Below are 17710 nucleotides of genomic sequence, written 5' to 3'. Positions count from 1 at the left end.
TGGAGCGAAGGAAACATAGTAGGTGAATATGGATTGGGGCTAAGAAATGAAAGGGGAAGCCGCCTGATAGAATTTTGCACAGAGCATAACTTAATCATAGCTAACACTTGGTTCAAGAGTCATAAAAGCAGGCTGTATACATGCAAGAAGCCTGGAGATACTGACAGGTTTCAGATAGATTATATAATGGTAAGACAGAGATGTAGGAACCAGGTTTTAAATTGTAAGACATTTCCAGGGGCGGATGTGGACTCTGATCACAATCTATTCGTTATGAACTGTAGATTAAAACTGAAGAAACTGCAAAAAGTTGGGAATTTAAGGAGATGGGACCTGGATAAACTGAAAGTACCAGAGGTTGTTTAGAGTTTCAGGGAGAGCTTAAGGGAACAATTGACAGGAAAGTGGGAAAGAAATACAGTACAAGAAGATTGGGTAGCTCTGAGTGATGAAGTAGTGAAGGCAGCAGAGGATCAAGTAGGTAACAAAACAAGGGCTAGTAGAAATCCTGGGTAACAGAAGAAATATTGAATTTAATTGATGAAAGGAGAAAATATAAAAAAGGCATACAAACGTCAAAAAATGAGATCGACATAAAGTGCAAAATGGGTAAGCAGGGATGGCTAGAGGACAAATGTAAGGATGTAGAGGCTTATCTCACTAGGAGTAAGATAGATACTCCCTACAGGAAAATTAAAGAGACCTTTGGAGAAATGCGAACCACTTGTATGAATGTCAAGAGCTCAGATGGAAACCCAGTTCTAAGCAAAGAAGGGAAAGCAGAAAGGTGGAAGGAGTATATGGAGGGTCTGTGCAAGGACGATGTACTTGTGGACAATATTATGGAAATGGAAGAGGATGTAGATGAAGATGAAATGGGAGATACGATACTGCGTGAAGAGTTTGACAGAGCACTGAAAGACCTGAGTCGAAACAAGGACCCGGAAGTAGACAACATTTCATTGTAACTACTGACGGACTTGGGAGAGCCAGTCATGACAAAACTCTACCATCTGGTGAGCAAGATGTATGAGACAGCCGAAATACCCTCAGACTTCATGAAGAATATAATAATTCCAATCCCAAAGAGAGCAGCTGCTGACAGATGTGAAAATTACCGAACAATCAGTCTTATAAGTCACGGATGCAAAATACCAACGCGAATTCTTTACAGACGAATGGAAAAACTGGTAGAAGCCGACCTCGGGAAAGATCAGTTTGGATTCCGTAGAAATATTGGAACACGTGAGGCAATACTGACCCTACGACTTATCTTAGAAGCTAGATTAAGGAAAGGCAAACCTACGTTTCTAGGATTTGTAGACTTAGAGAAAGCTTTTAACAATGTCGACTGGAATACTCTCTTTCAAATTCTCAAGGTGGCAGGGGTAAAATATAGGGAGCGAAATGCTATTTACAATTTGTACAGAAACCAGATGGCAGTTATAAGAGTCGAGGGGCATGAAAATGAAGCAGTGGTTGGGAAGGGAGTGAGACAGGTTTTTAGCCTCTCCCCGATGTTATTCAATCTGTATAATGAGCAAGCAGTGAAGGAAACAAAAGAAAAATTCGGAGTAGGTATTAAAATCCATGGAGAAGAAATAAAAACTTTGAGGTTCGCCGATGACATTGTAATTCTGTCAGAGACAGCAAAGGACCTGAAAGAGAAGTTGAACGGAATGGATAGTGTCTTGAAAGGAGGATATAAGATGAACATCAACAAAAGCAAAACGAGGATAATGGAACGTAGTCGAATTAAGTCGGGCGATGCTGAGGGATTTAGATTAGGAAACGAGACACTTAAAGTAATAAAGGAGTTTTGCTATTTGGGGAGCAAAATAACTGATGATGGTCGAAGTAGAGAGGGTATAAAATATAGACTGGCAATAGCAAGGAAAGCGTTTCTGAAGAAGAGAAATTTGTTAACATCGAGTATTGATTTAAGTGTCAGGAAGTTGTTTCTGAAAGTATTTGTATGGAGTGTAGCCATGCATGGAAGTGAAACGTGGGTGATAAATAGTTTGGACAAGAAGAGAATAGAAGCTTTGGAACTGTGGTGCTTCAGAAGAATGCTGAAGATTAGTTGGGTAGATGATGTAACTAATGAGGAGGTATTGAATAGAATTGGGGAGAAGAGGAGTTTGTGCCACAAATTAACTAGAAGAAGAGATCGATTGGTAAGACATGTTCTGAGGCATCAAGGGATGACCAATTTAGTATTGGAGGGCAGCGGGGAGGGTAAAAATCGTAGAGGGAGACCAAGAGATGAATATACTAAACAGATTCAGAAGGATGTAGGTTGCAGTAGGTACTGGGAGATGTAGAAGCTTGCACAGGATAGAGAAGCATGGAGAGCTCCATCAGTCCAGTCTCAGGACTGAAGAGCACAACAACAACAACAACATTGATTTCCTAACGTTCTTACACATAAAAACACGTGAATGTTAGGAAATGAAGTAGGAGTCAAGAAAAAGTGAGCAGTACTAATAATATAAAAGGTTAGATAGGTTTTTGATCTCGCCAGACAGATAAACAAGAAAAATCGCATTTGTTACAGTGATCCTGCAGATTCTTAAACACAAGATGTAACGCGTCTGGACTAAATAAAACATTTATTGCCGTCCCAAAATACGGAATGTATCCAATATTGCTTGTGAATCTACGACTGCGGAAGAGAGGTCTTAAGCAGAAGAAAGACAACATGTCGACCAGTTCTCTTTCAGGTTACCTCAGTGCAGAAATTAGGGCAATGGTGACACACTGCACCTGCACTTACAAATCTCTGGACGTGTAATTCAGCACCACCCAGGGCGTTTTCATTGCGGGACAGAAGGCGTTCAGGAACGTAATGTGATGCGTAATGCAGAAAAAGAAGCGCAGGCTTACACTATTAATGACAGAAAGTGGAGTCAGTGATGTTATTTAAGCACCTGTGATTTGCAGTGAGTGAAGGTATGAAGTCCAACGTTCACATGAGGCCTCCGATGCAGGTAAAGGCAGTAGCAGGCTTCAGTGTGTCTACAAGCTCCTGAAGTTCTGTTGTGCTTTGACGGCCGGACTGACCGAGCGGTTCTAGGCGCTACAGTCAGGCACTGCGCGACCGCTACGGTCGCAGGTTCGAATCCTGCCTCGGGTATGGATATGTGTGATGTCTTTGGGTTAGTTAGGTTTAAGTAGTTCTAAGTTCTAGGGTACTGATGACATCAGAAATCCCATAGTGCTCAGAGCCATTTGATCCATTTTGTTGTGTGCTTACGAAACAAGCTGCGTAGGTCACTCTTATTGGCTACGCCGTAATATTGTCCAGCTTGGAGGGTCGAATTACCAGAGAAAGTGTAGTGGATACAAATATAAGTGAGGCGTCACGAGCTTCGACTTCCGAGGGACTGTAGAAGAAATGAAAAGTCAGACCTAACAGACACTGCACAAAAGGTTCCAACACATAGCCAAAATGCCCGGGATTAATGTTCAGTGCAGAATAGGAACATTTTCCAACCGCCTTAATATACATCTCGAGAGGACTGCAAAGACACAATTAGCGGCATATAAATATCCACTCTCCACAATCTGAAACAAGAAAGAAGAATCATATACTCTAAAAATTATAGTCTGTTAAGTATTTTACAGTGATTTGTAAAGTGTGGTTTTAAATAGACCCCAAAACAGCCAAAACCTGTTGTAGTTCCAATAGAAGATAAAAATGCAGGATATCAGTTGTCATTATTTTCTCGTTTCGCTTCTGCGGATCAGAAATAAAAAGTTATTACGTTGCTGTATTTTAGTCTTTCATCACTCTTGTGGATCCTTAGAGCAAAGGGCTTGGTTCCTTCGTTAATACGTAGCTTCTTGATGAATTATTTAAGTAGCATCAAAGTCGTTGCGTCCTATAGGAACTACAGCACACACCTCCCTGAATTTTCTTCTATGTTTCAACAAGACACCATTGTATAAGGAGCAGCCTTTCTGTTAGTATTGTTGTTATAAGTGTGTGACGCACTGTAACACTACCGCCCTGCTCAGACGTAGGTTAGCTATATAAAGCCTGTACTGTAATAAGTTCACGGGCTTCACCTTATAAACAAGGATTTTAGTACGTTAGTTGACCGCGTGTACCTAATAGAAGCAAGATCGGACTTATATTCACTCAATAACTACAGTGATGCATCAGGCAAATGTAAAGTATAATTGCTCTTTCGCATGGACAAGAAGTACACACAGTAGGTGCTACCTATAATTAACAATTCGGTCGCCAGCCTAATTAGGCAATTAGTGAGTTTTTTCTTGTACAAGTGGGTGCATGTACAAGCATAGTAACACGTAGTAATGATGAGTTATATGGCAAAGTTTGGAACCCGAAAAATCCACTGAACTAAAGTTTTCTCTTTTTGTACTAATTTGGACGAGCTACATTTACACAACACCACACAGTAATGATTACTACTAACTGCATTTTGTATGTTGAGCAGACTGAAATCGGGCATAGATTGCCCTAGCGTCGACAATCTTAAAAGTACACACACAATATCACTATGAATAATGGAAAAACACTAATACATTTAGGATTAATATAGAATTTAGCTTTACTGGTCAAATCTGATCAGTACACATCAAGGTTTGAAAGAATGGACAAGAGAAGGGGGGGGGGGCCCTGAAACTGTTATGGTCGTTATACTGAAACTGTTAAGTACTGAAGGCAAATTAACACTCAAAATTTATCAATCTCTGGATAACTACTCTTTTGTCTTACTTCTGAATAATTTAACTGTCATTATTTCTGTCTCAAATTAATTAAATAACATCGCTAACTCAATTCAAAAAACTCTTTTGTTCTTTACCAACATTTGCAACAGCACACAGAACTATAGATTCCTTTATGGCATAGATTAATCTGCTGATAATTTTCATTAACACAAACATTAAACTTTCAGTTTAGGATACTCGGATTGCACAATACGAGGTAAGGATCCTATCTAGGTCAGTGATCAGAATAAGTCATAGCTAAAGCAATTCTGGTAAAAGTCACGTTATTATTAAACCATTAGAAACAGTTTCGACACTGGTCCACACAGATACACTTCTAAAGATGAAATAAATGTTTGACCTGTGCAAGTCGGTGCGGCGGATGGCGGGCAGCGAGATAGCGGGCAGCACGGCACACATACAAGCACGGCTAAGGTTCACACAACATCGGCACTTTCCATCTTCTCAGCGTCGTAATTTTTCCAATTTTGTGCCTCAGAATATAGCCATGCCAAGTAGTCGTCGGAATCGGTTCATCCGAGGCTCAATGGAATCCACTTTTCCTGGGTAGCCTCCTCGGTACAGTACGTGTACTTCCGACTGTTGCTCGCCTCCGACTGTGTTACTGAGCCCGTTGTGCCGAACCGCGCCCAGTGTGCGTTTTCCCGCCTCGCCTGCCTCCACCTTTTCCCGCTCCCCTATAGGTAGGGTATTCACCACAGGTTTTCTACTACACATATCCTAATGCATTACCTACGTATGGACCAAGTGTATAAATTACAATTTTCACATCTTACAATAGTTTTAACATTAAATACACTTTCCTTTGATTACCACATTATCTGAAATCTAACATAAATAATATTCGTTTCAAAAGTTACTCACAGTTTCTTTAACATGACACGAAAAGAATCGAAAAAGAAATTCAACTCATTGCTATTATTAATTTATCCAAATTCATAAAGAAAAAAAATTTTTATACATATAATTCTCGTTACACATGCCCCTGTTTCCAGAAAATTTACTTAAGTCCAAATTTTATGGGAACACTAAATCTTACAATTATACAGTGGTTCCGAATCTTTACTTAATTGCCCAAAAAGATTTACACTACATATTTCCTTTTACTCACTGTATATAGGTTTACACTTTTTAAACACTTCAAGAATAACTACTTGTCATTTACTCAAGTGCCTTTTGCACAGTCCAACTTCCCATCACAACCTCACTAACATAGCAATTTACTTATTTTTTCTAAATTTCTCAAAGAAATAATTTAAAATTCTAGAATACAAACATTTAACTACAAAAACAATTTCATATTTTGTATACACCATAAGATAATTTGTCACTGCTTGCTTTGAATAGCAGTCCATTTTCTTACTTACTAAACAAAACACACACACACATATATTCAGAAAATTAATTACACATATTTGCTGCCTATTATGCGGATTTGGGCAGTCCTTTTCACTTCATATTGTGACATCTCCTGGATCACATTTACAATTTTCCATCGATTATTTATCTGCCCTCATTGGTATTTGGCAGTCCTTCATATTATGGTTCATACACTGCCCATTTTCATTTTTGACAGTCCCATCTTTTATCTGGCTGATAGCATTTATCCTTTCATTCAGTCCTTTTCTCCATACATTTTTACAGTTACAGTACAATTGGTAATCTGAAACTCACATAACTACATTAGCACGCTTTCAAGGGTATACAGACATTTACAAAGATTAGATACATTTAGAATAACTTGGGTTCAGCATAAGATACAGCACATTTACTCGTTCCTAGGTACATACAGTTTCAGGTCCACAATATTTCTTACACCTAAAGGTCTTTTGGATTTTGGGTAGATCAGGTAGTAAGCATTGTCGTGTGGAATATTCTGTATTATATATGGTCCATTATAAATATATTTAAATTTTGAAATTTCATGGTTTAGTTCACTAGACTTTTCGTGGGTTTTTAAAAGAACATAATCTCCAATTTTAAATTTTGAAACTTTTAAATTTTTATTGTGCCTTTTAGATCTAGATTCAGCTTTTTGCTTTGCCCTTTTTATCACCAATTCTTTCTTTTGATCCAATCCCAAACTTGTACAAGGTGGAAACTCTAGTTTTTCTTCAATTAAACTTTTACTACTTCTGCCTAACAAAATTTCTTCCGGTGGGAATCCTGTAGTTTCATGATGTAATGTGTTCATGACACTCTCAAAATCCGATATAAACCTGCCGCAGGCTCTATGATTGTGACTGCAGTATGTTCTACACAATCTCCCTATTTCTCGCATGTACCTTTCAACCGGGTTGCTAGCAGGATGATAAGCTGAGATATATTTAACCTCCACACCATTTCTCTCCATTCCTTCTTTCCAAATTTTGGATATGAACTGGGGTCCATTGTCAGATAGTACTGCTTTGGGTTTCCCGATGGTCCTAAAGTATTCGATCATCCTATTAAATACAGCTTTTGCTGTTGCTTTTTTCAAGGGGTATAATTTCACAAATTTTGAAAATACTTCCAATATCATCAAAATATATGCACAATTCCCCGAAGTCTTTGGGAGGGGACCATATAAATCTACCGATAATAAGTCTAGGGTGTCTTCAGGCAACGTACTTTGCATTGGTCCCCTACTAGTTTTGTTCGGCACTTTGGCTTTTTGACAGACATCACATGACTTAATTCGTTCCTTTACCTTCTTACTTATACTACCAGTAATCACTACTACATTATTCAATCTATCCAAACATTTCTTTGGCCCACTATGCCACAATGCTAAATGAAAATAATCTATGACCTCGGTATCAAACTGGTGTGGCCAACATACTCTCCATTCCTCAGTGGCTAAATCCTTCCTCCTATATAAAATGCCTTTATAAATTTTGTAATATTTCTTAATTTGAGGATACTGTACACTGTCAAAATTTACCTTCACTGATTTCCAGGTTGAATCCTCATTCTGATGGTATCTCATATTTTTACATATCTGCTCAATTTTCCTCTTTCCTGAAACCTCGTTCATATACCTTACCTGAAAAGTACCCTCTTCACCATTTTCATTTGGCACTTCCCTCATACCATTAGGCAATCGAGATAAAGCATCTGCCACATAATTCTCAGTACCTTTAACATAGCAAATATCGTAATCAAATTGTTGTAGGTACAAAGCCCAACGAGTCAGCCTACCATTAAGTAAACGACAATCTTTAAGAAAAGTTAAAGCTTTGTGGTCAGTATGTATGATGAGCTTATGGCCCCACAGATAATTTCTAAATTTCTTTAGCCCCCATATAATGGCTAAAGCTTCCTTTTCCGAAATAGTGTAGTTCCTCTCGTATTTTGTTAGAGTTCTACTTGCAAATGCGATAGTCCTGTGTTCGATTTCTTTGTCATTACAGATTTCTTGGAAAACTTCTATACCAATTCCATAAGCACTGCTGTCAGTACTCATATGGAAAGGTTCTGATAGTATGGGGTGATGCAAAATATTGTCATTCAAAAGTTCGTTCTTCAATTTTTCAAAATCTCTCATGCACCCTTCAGTCCACACAAAAGCACTATTTTTCTTAAGTAAATTATTCAGATGAGGACTATTAAAAACTTGCCCCTTGACGAATTTTCTATAGAACCCACATAAACCTAAAAAGGCTTTCAACTGTTTTCTATTTCTAGGAGCCGGACATCCTGATATTGCACTTAACTTTTCCGGATCCTTGCCAATGCCGTTTGTGGTAACAATGTGCCCCAGAAACTTTATTTCCGATTTCACAAATTCACATTTCTTCCACTTAAGCGTCATGCTCCCTGCTTATAGAGCACCAAAAACTTTCCGCAACAACTCGCAATGCTCTTGCCATGCTTCTGTAGCAATCAGTAAATCGTCTACATAAATGGTTAGCCGGGAACTCAGTTCTCTCCCTAACACAAAGTCCAGTGCCCTAATAAATACTGCCACAGAAGTGCTAAGCCCAAACGGCACTACTTTATACTGATAGCATTTCCCGGCGAATAGAAAAACGGTATATTTACGGGATTCTTTACTTAGTGGGATTTGCCAGTATCCGGCTGTCATATCCAGACTGGTTAAATACTTCACGTTATAAAATTTTTGGAGCATTTCGTCCAGATTTTCAGGTCTGTCTATTTCCTTCTTTACAATTTTGTTCAAAGTCCTGGCGTCGATAACTACTCTCACTCCCCCATCCCTTTTGTTCACTATGATAAGGGGACTATTATACTCGCTACTACTTCGTTCGATTACCCCCCACTCTATCATTTTATCTATTTCCACTTGAACAGCCTGCCTCTTTGATATGGGTATCGAAAATGGTCTTACGAAGAAAGGTTTATGCTCTATGGTCTCAATCTGGTATTCAAAATTCTTAACTAGGCCAGGTTTGTCCGAAAATACGGGGCGGTTACTATCTAAAATTTCAAGTAATTCTGCTTTCTGTACGGGAGATATTCCTTCTAAATTTTCCACCATTCCCTTAAATTCCTGCCCCTGCTCGTCACTCTCATTTAATATTCTCTGGACATGGTACACCTCGTACTTGCTTGTCAACCCATCATTCCCTTGGTCGATCTCCAACAACAAAGAATCGATTTCTGAATCAAACACTTTCCCACTTTCCTCAAAATTTAATTCCAAATTCCTAAACGTACTATTTATTTTGATCACTCCCTGGCTACAGTCAATAATAACCTTTTCTTTATCCAACCAATCTATCCCCAAAATCATTTCAGTACTCAAGTCTGGCACAACCAAGAAATCATGTTCAAAGTTTTGTCCTTTTATATTAAATTCAACCAAAATCTGGTTCTTTACCGGCTTGCTAGCCTTACCAGTTGCCCCAATAATTTTTACACCTGTCACTGACATAATTACTAGCCCAGGCTTATCACAAATATGTTCGAAAAATGACTGAGAAATTGCACTTATCTGAGACCCAGTATTAAGAAGTACTTGCAATTCCACGTTATAAATTTCAATTGGTATTATAGTTTGTTTAGTCGTCGAATGTTTTTCATTACCGTGGTCTTCCTTGAGCAAATCCGGGTCGACAATAACATCGTCCCAAGATATGCTTTTAACATTCACTTCACATATATCTGGCGGTTTCTTGGGTTCCGGAAGTTCAAAGTTACCAATTACCTGAACTCTTCGCGAAATAAACCCTGAGTCGTCTGGTGGTTCTTTCTTTCTTTGTTCTGTTTCAACGTCGGGATTTTGTTTTGATACGTCGTCATCGTTAGGTACAATACCGCAATTAACTGCATCCCTATTATTTTCACTGATTTTCTCATACCCTCTTTCAGTAAAAGTATATTCATTTCCCTTTACACCTGAAAATTTATCTTCACTAGATTCATCACTACTCTCTTCCTCAACATCAGATTCACTTAAGCACGCTACTTTTGCACAATAGGGAGCGCTAGTACATTCATTTTCGTCTGTATTTGCGTATCTTTCATCATCTGAACTATCGTCGGAATCCGACCATTCCGGATCGCTTTCAGGTTCTAACATAAAAGCTTTCCTGAGACAGGCACTAAGTTCTTCCTCTGTATTGTCGTCAGGCTTAGATTTTAATTCAATCTCCTCTTTTGGCAAAACGGCCTCATCCTCAGCTTTATTCACATCCACTGTGACTTCATATTCAGTGTAATCCTCGTGGACTTTAATTATTTTCAGGTAATCATCTACCCCTTCACCACGGTGCCTCTCGGTAGCAGCTTGTACTATTGGCGGACTGTTAGCAGAAGTTATTTCTTCATCAATGCGGAGGATTTCATCCTCCAAATCCTTCCTATCATTAACCTTCCTCCTATCGGCAGCACGCGTACTTTGCGCGGCGCTATTTATTCTCCCCTCTTCAAATTTGGGCCACGTCACTTTATGGACGTCCCTACTATCTCTCTTTCCACCAACTAATTTCTTCACCTCATACTCCTTCTTAAAATCCTCCCACTCACATTGCTTTAGGCCCTTGTACAGATCATCGATCTGCACACGCCAATCAGTTACTTCTGCTAGTTCATCCTCGCCTTTTATCTCATTGCAAACACTGCTAACCGCACCTCTCTGAGTATTCACAGTTTCAATTATTGATTCCTTTGCCACGGAATTATCACTCGTAAAATTTTCTTTATCTCTGACGGCTATGTTCGTACCTACTGCTGCCGTATTGCTGGCGGCTTCTTTCCGAACAGATGTTCGGCTAGACTGGGCCGTTGCCCTCTGATGCTCCACTCGCCTGTTAACATGTAGCGTTCTGTGCGGCAGCGATGATTCATTCTGGCTCGCACCTGACGCTTGTTTCGCCACAACACGTCGCGGCGTTCCATGCTCGTCCCTAGCCTGTCTTATTACATTACGGTCGGTCCGGTATCTTTTCTTGAATCGGGGCCGGTATATATTGTCCGCTTCCGTTTGGCCCGCAACGTTCGCGGAAATTAGTTTCCCGCGTCGTTATTATTTTGCGCGGTATACCCTCTACCGCGACCTGGATTATTTCCTCTGCCTCTTCCTCTGCCTCTTCCTCTCTGTATTACATTGACGCGAAATCCATCGCCGTCATTTCGTTCGTCATTGTGTCGGTTATTACGGTTACCAAAACTTTGATAATTGGCACGACTTTCGCGCCAATGATCTTCGTCTTCGACCCTTTCTAGAAATGCTTGGAAGCTACGATGATTGCTTCCTACATACCTTTTTGAATCCTCCGGAAGCTTTTTATATAGCTCCCAGATAATTTCCGAATCTGATCTTCTACCTCTTAAGTGTGTCAATTTTCGGTACCAATGCTCGCAGAAATCTTTCAAAGAATTCCTGCCCCTGTTATCATGCTGTTTGGCCATGATGAACTCCCGCCATAAATGGTCCTGCTTTTGTTCAGACCAATATTCTTCCGTAAATCTCTGCCTAAATTCCTCGAACGTCATTCGTTCGGTATTTAAATTTATTCCCCAGCGCTTAGCATCACCCGCTAAGGCGCTAATTACAACGTTTATCTTTTCCTGATCAGACAAGTGCTCAGGAAATACTCTCTCGCAATTTTTAATAAAATCTAACGGATGCCACCCGTTATGTTTCTTGGCTGGATCGAAGCGTTCCTCGCCTTCTAGCAGCTTCGTAATTGGTGTGCCATTACAGACAACACCAGGCCTATCTTTAATTTTGCTCTCCAGATCGAAAATTTTGCCCTGAATTTTCGTAGTATTTTGTTCACAATTGTGAATACATCCGGATACTTTTTTACTTAAATCCCTTTCAGTGTCTGAAACTACCTTTTTCAATTGCGATATCTCGTGTTGACATTTGTTTACGATCTCAGTTTTAAGACCGAAAACTTTTTCGTCTACCTTAGTTTCAACCAGAGGTTCTACTTTCTCTTGGATGTTGAGAATTTCAACATCAAATCTACTATTAATGTTACCAATTTCCTCCTGCATAGTATCCATATTTTTGTTAATGGTATCAATTTCAAATTTCAGAGTATTTACCACAGAACTTAAATTACCCACTTTTTGTTCTACCTGTTCTATCTGTTTACTAATTTTAATTCCCTGTCCTTCGACCTGTGCTTTAATTTGATCCACCTGTGTTTTGAGCTGCTCGTCAACGTGTGTTTTAAGCTGCTCATTTTGCGTTTTGAGCTGGTGTCCCTGTGTTTTGAGCTGCTGATCAACGTGTGTTTTGATCTGCTCACTCTGTCCTGAAATTTGTTTGGTTAATTGTTCAAATAAATCGTTTATGCTTAAAATTTTCACACTGTTTTGTTCTACGGAATCGGTGTGTTCCGATTCTACTTCAAAAGTTTCTTTCGGTTCTTTCTTTATCTGTGGAGACTCAAACATATCAGAGGATTCATTCACATACCCACTATCATCTACAAAGTCACCCTCTGCTTCCTGTTTTGTCCCTTGTTGTGTCCGAGGCGATCTCAACCTTTCAATCTGTTCATTGACATGTTCGTGGTATTGTATGTACGCCAACTGTCTTTCGCTAACGCCATCTGTTATCTCGCCGCGTAAACTCCGGCTACTGCCAGCCGCATTCTCCATTTCACCTGGCGCATCTACCCTGCCTACGTTTCTGTCCATACTAAATGCCAACTACACCACACTATTATACTTGGCTCACACTGCAGTTTCTTTTACTGAACTTTATTGCTATTCGTGCCACTGAACATCCACTGTTCGGTATTTACTTTAATTTGTAACCGACAACAGCTGGATGTCCTGTCACCGGGAAGCCACTTGTAACACTACCGCCCTGCTCGGACGTAGGTTAGCTATATAAAGCCTGTACTGTAATAAGTTCACGGGCTTCACCTTATAAACAAGGATTTTAGTACGTTAGTTGACCGCGGGTACCTAATAGAAGCAAGATCGGACTTATATTCACTCAATAACTACAGTGATGCATCAGGCAAATGTAAAGTATAATTGCTCTTTCGCATGGACAAGAAGTACACACAGTAGGTGCTACCTATAATTAACAATTCGGTCGCCAGCCTAATTAGGCAATTAGTGAGTTTTTTCTTGTACAAGTGGGTGCATGTACAAGCATAGTAACACGTAGTAATGATGAGTTATATGGCAAAGTTTGGAACCCGAAAAATCCACTGAACTAAAGTTTTCTCTTTTTGTACTAATTTGGACGAGCTACATTTACACAACACCACACAGTAATGATTACTACTAACTGCATTTTGTATGTTGAGCAGACTGAAATCGGGCATAGATTGCCCTAGCGTCGACAATCTTAAAAGTACACACACAATATCACTATGAATAATGGAAAAACACTAATACATTTAGGATTAATATAGAATTTAGCTTTACTGGTCAAATCTGATCAGTACACATCAAGGTTTGAAAGAATGGACAAGAGAAGGGGGGGGGGGGAGCCCTGAAACTGTTATGGTCGTTATACTGAAACTGTTAAGTACTGAAGGCAAATTAACACTCAAAATTTATCAATCTCTGGATAACTACTCTTTTGTCTTACTTCTGAATAATTTAACTGTCATTATTTCTGTCTCAAATTAATTAAATAACATCGCTAACTCAATTCAAAAAACTCTTTTGTTCTTTACCAACATTTGCAACAGCACACAGAACTATAGATTCCTTTATGGCATAGATTAATCTGCTGATAATTTTCATTAACACAAACATTAAACTTTCAGTTTAGGATACTCGGATTGCACAATACGAGGTAAGGATCCTATCTAGGTCAGTGATCAGAATAAGTCATAGCTAAAGCAATTCTGGTAAAAGTCACGTTATTATTAAACCATTAGAAACAGTTTCGACACTGGTCCACACAGATACACTTCTAAAGATGAAATAAATGTTTGACCTGTGCAAGTCGGTGCGGCGGATGGCGGGCAGCGAGATAGCGGGCAGCACGGCACACATACAAGCACGGCTAAGGTTCACACAACATCGGCACTTTCCATCTTCTTAGCGTCGTAATTTTTCCAATTTTGTGCCTCAGAATATAGCCATGCCAAGTAGTCGTCGGAATCGGTTCATCCGAGGCTCAATGGAATCCACTTTTCCTGGGTAGCCTCCTCGGTACAGTACGTGTACTTCCGACTGTTGCTCGCCTCCGACTGTGTTACTGAGCCCGTTGTGCCGAACCGCGCCCAGTGTGCGTTTTCCCGCCTCGCCTGCCTCCACCTTTTCCCGCTCCCCTATAGGTAGGGTATTCACCACAGGTTTTCTACTACACATATCCTAATGCATTACCTACGTATGGACCAAGTGTATAAATTACAATTTTCACATCTTACAATAGTTTTAACATTAAATACACTTTCCTTTGATTACCACATTATCTGAAATCTAACATAAATAATATTCGTTTCAAAAGTTACTCACAGTTTCTTTAACATGCCACGAAAAGAATCGAAAAAGAAATTCAACTCATTGCTATTATTAATTTATCCAAATTCATAAAGAAAAAAAATTTTTATACATATAATTCTCGTTACAGCACTACCTCTATTTGATATTCTCGGCTTTCCACTTGATACAATATTACGATAAGATAGTTATTTTTACTTAAAGTTTAGAATTTACTTAAATCAGTTTAATTATTACGATCTGTCTCCTGGTGGTGAAGGTTTTGAAAGGCAAAACTAAAATCATTTAAAAACATTCTTAAGTTGCAGTATTTTACAGTTTAATATTTCATTTCTGAGAGTGTATTCTCAGTCTCTGATTGTAAGACGATGACCTATTCACAGCGACAGCCAAAGATATTACTAACCGAGACTCAGAACACATTTCGATAGTTATTGTAAACAGCGTATTCCTTGTAGAAACGAAGAACAAGAAACTGTCTATGTATTCAAGTTGGTCTACTGTAACAATTGTTTGACAATGAACTAAACATTGTCTAGGAGAACATAATGTATACTTCTTTCAGCAATAAAAGATCAGAGAACTGGTTATATGTCACACGTAACTTATGAGGAGGATACGTCCAGGTAATACAGAATGAATAAGAGCGGCAATGTAACAAAAACTGAAGGTAAGTGTTAATTACACATGTTTTTAAGTCGATGAAAATTTTCATATTTTCATCAAAATTGAAATGAATACTAAAATGAAACCACGTCGTTTGCTTACATTGTCATAGTAACTGTATATTTTATTGAATAGCCTTCCAGTTTTAAACAATGTTTATTGAATAATGTTTCGGACTTTAGAGCAAAGATGTTTGTCTAAGATTCATTAAATATACTATCTTGTAATGGAAAAGGAAAACAACAGGTTAAAGCTCTTACTAACAATTCGCATCAGTAAATTAACGTTTTTCTCTCAAACTTATTATATATGAGTGTTGAGAGACCAACAAGATTCAATATTATAAAAACTTGATCTTTTATTGATACATGTTTGTCGTAATATGTTCGGATTACCGTAAACCAGCTTAGCCGTTTAAAGTGACGATACCATTAGTAATCATAATCCAGAGTTATGTAAAACGTAGTCCTGCCTTAAGAAGCAGGCTTTTTTTTTAATGCTACAGATTTCGTAAGAATACGAACAGGATAAAAATAGCATAACGGTGCACTGCCATTTTTAAGATAACCATATGGACATGCGAACGAAATAGCACCACAATTTAATTATGATGACTAAATTTACCCACATTAACAACATGATATCAAATTTCTATGCATATCAACTCAACGCAAGTTCAATACAACGAAGTTTAGGCAACTACTGTAATGCAAAAATGAAAACAGTCGTTCACCCCAAATTTTTATCAATACACAGGTCGATATGCACGCAATACTATACAGTTACAACTCCTGCAATAGCATCTAAAGGAACAGTAGCTTCAGTAAACAGTTATCAGTAGGTTGCTGTTGAACGCTTTGACTGTAATGACTAAAATCGAGCTGCTGCAAGAGATGCTCTAGTGCTACTCAGCAGTCGTCGGTCGTCCGTGTAAACTGAACACTCGCGCTATTACAATTCTTGCTGGTCTCGTCATCCTTGACAATATTCAGCCGGCTGGCGTCGCCCAAGAGGCACGATATTTTGTCAAGCCAACTCTTTGCCATCTTCAGACATTCCTGTCATCAGGAATGTCACAAGACGGCATGAATTCGGTTTGCCGAAATATCGCGCATTCTGGAAAACGCGACCCAATTAATTAGTGCAGAAATATTCAAATATTTCACTTTATAACATTATCCCGAATGCAAAGAGAAATTCAATATATTTATGGGATAGTTTAGCGATATTTGGAGGAATCACTTTGCAACATTATCCCAAATGCTGAAACAAATTCATTGTATTTATGGGACATTCTGGTGATATTTGGAGGAACATAGCCTTGTTAAAAACTCAAACGCGCAGTCCCAGTACCATCTGTTTAATAGGTGTTGGTCCATCTGAGGAACGCAACACAGAGGCGATTCTGCGTATCATGGATTCGACAAGCCCTTGTTAGCTTCCCAGAGGTTTGAGGCGCAGGATATCTACGCGTAGGTCACTCAGATCTACATCGACGTCTACATATACATCTACATTTTGCAAAACACTGTGAAATGCATGACAGAGAGTACTCCCCACTGTACAAGACATGTGCTGCTTTTCCCGTTCGATTCATGTAGAGAAGAATTACTGTTTAAATGTCTCTGTGCGCGCCATAATTAATGTAATCTTCTTCTCATGATTCCTACGGTTGCGATATGTAAGGGCTTCTACTATATTCCTGGTTCATCAGTTAATACTGATTTTTGAAACTTTCTAAGTAGGCTTTCCTGGAATAGTTTGCATCTGTATTCACATGTCCGTCAGTACAGTTTCTTCAGTATCTCTCCCACTGGTCAAACAAACCCGTGTCCATTCGTGCTGTTCTTCTGTGTATACGAGGTGTGGCTGTAAAACAACGGGACTACTGATGCAAAACATATTATTTCGTGAACATACATATTTAGTTATTGTCGGGCTCAGTATACTCCCATGGGAATTTTCTATCGATCGGAACAGTGCTGGATGTCTTCCTCTGTGAGCTCCAAGATTACGCGTACTGAGTTTTCCATCACTGCTTCGAAGGATTGAAATCTTGTGCCTTTTAATGCAAATTTTACCTTGAGGAATAGATGAAAGTCACGTGGTGATAGATCTAGGCGAATAAGGTGTGTGCTCTAACACTGGAACACTGTATTTCGCTATAAAATGCGGTATCAGCCGGTGCGTTATCTTAATACAGAACCCATTACTTGTTGCTCCACAAGTCAGGACTTTTTCTTCTTTCTTATTTTCTCACGGAACTGAGATAGCTCCTCAAGGTAGTAATGTCGATTAATAGTCTGACCTTCAGGAGCCCAGTGAAGATAAACAATCCTAGGAATCTCGAACAAAAAATTCATCATCACTTTCAATTATGATTTTTCACTCTCGGTGAAGTTGAGCCCTT

Source organism: Schistocerca piceifrons, chromosome 2 (genome assembly GCF_021461385.2).
Source record: "Schistocerca piceifrons isolate TAMUIC-IGC-003096 chromosome 2, iqSchPice1.1, whole genome shotgun sequence".
NCBI lineage: Eukaryota > Metazoa > Arthropoda > Insecta > Orthoptera > Acrididae > Schistocerca > Schistocerca piceifrons.
This window is presented reverse-complemented; position numbering follows the sequence as displayed.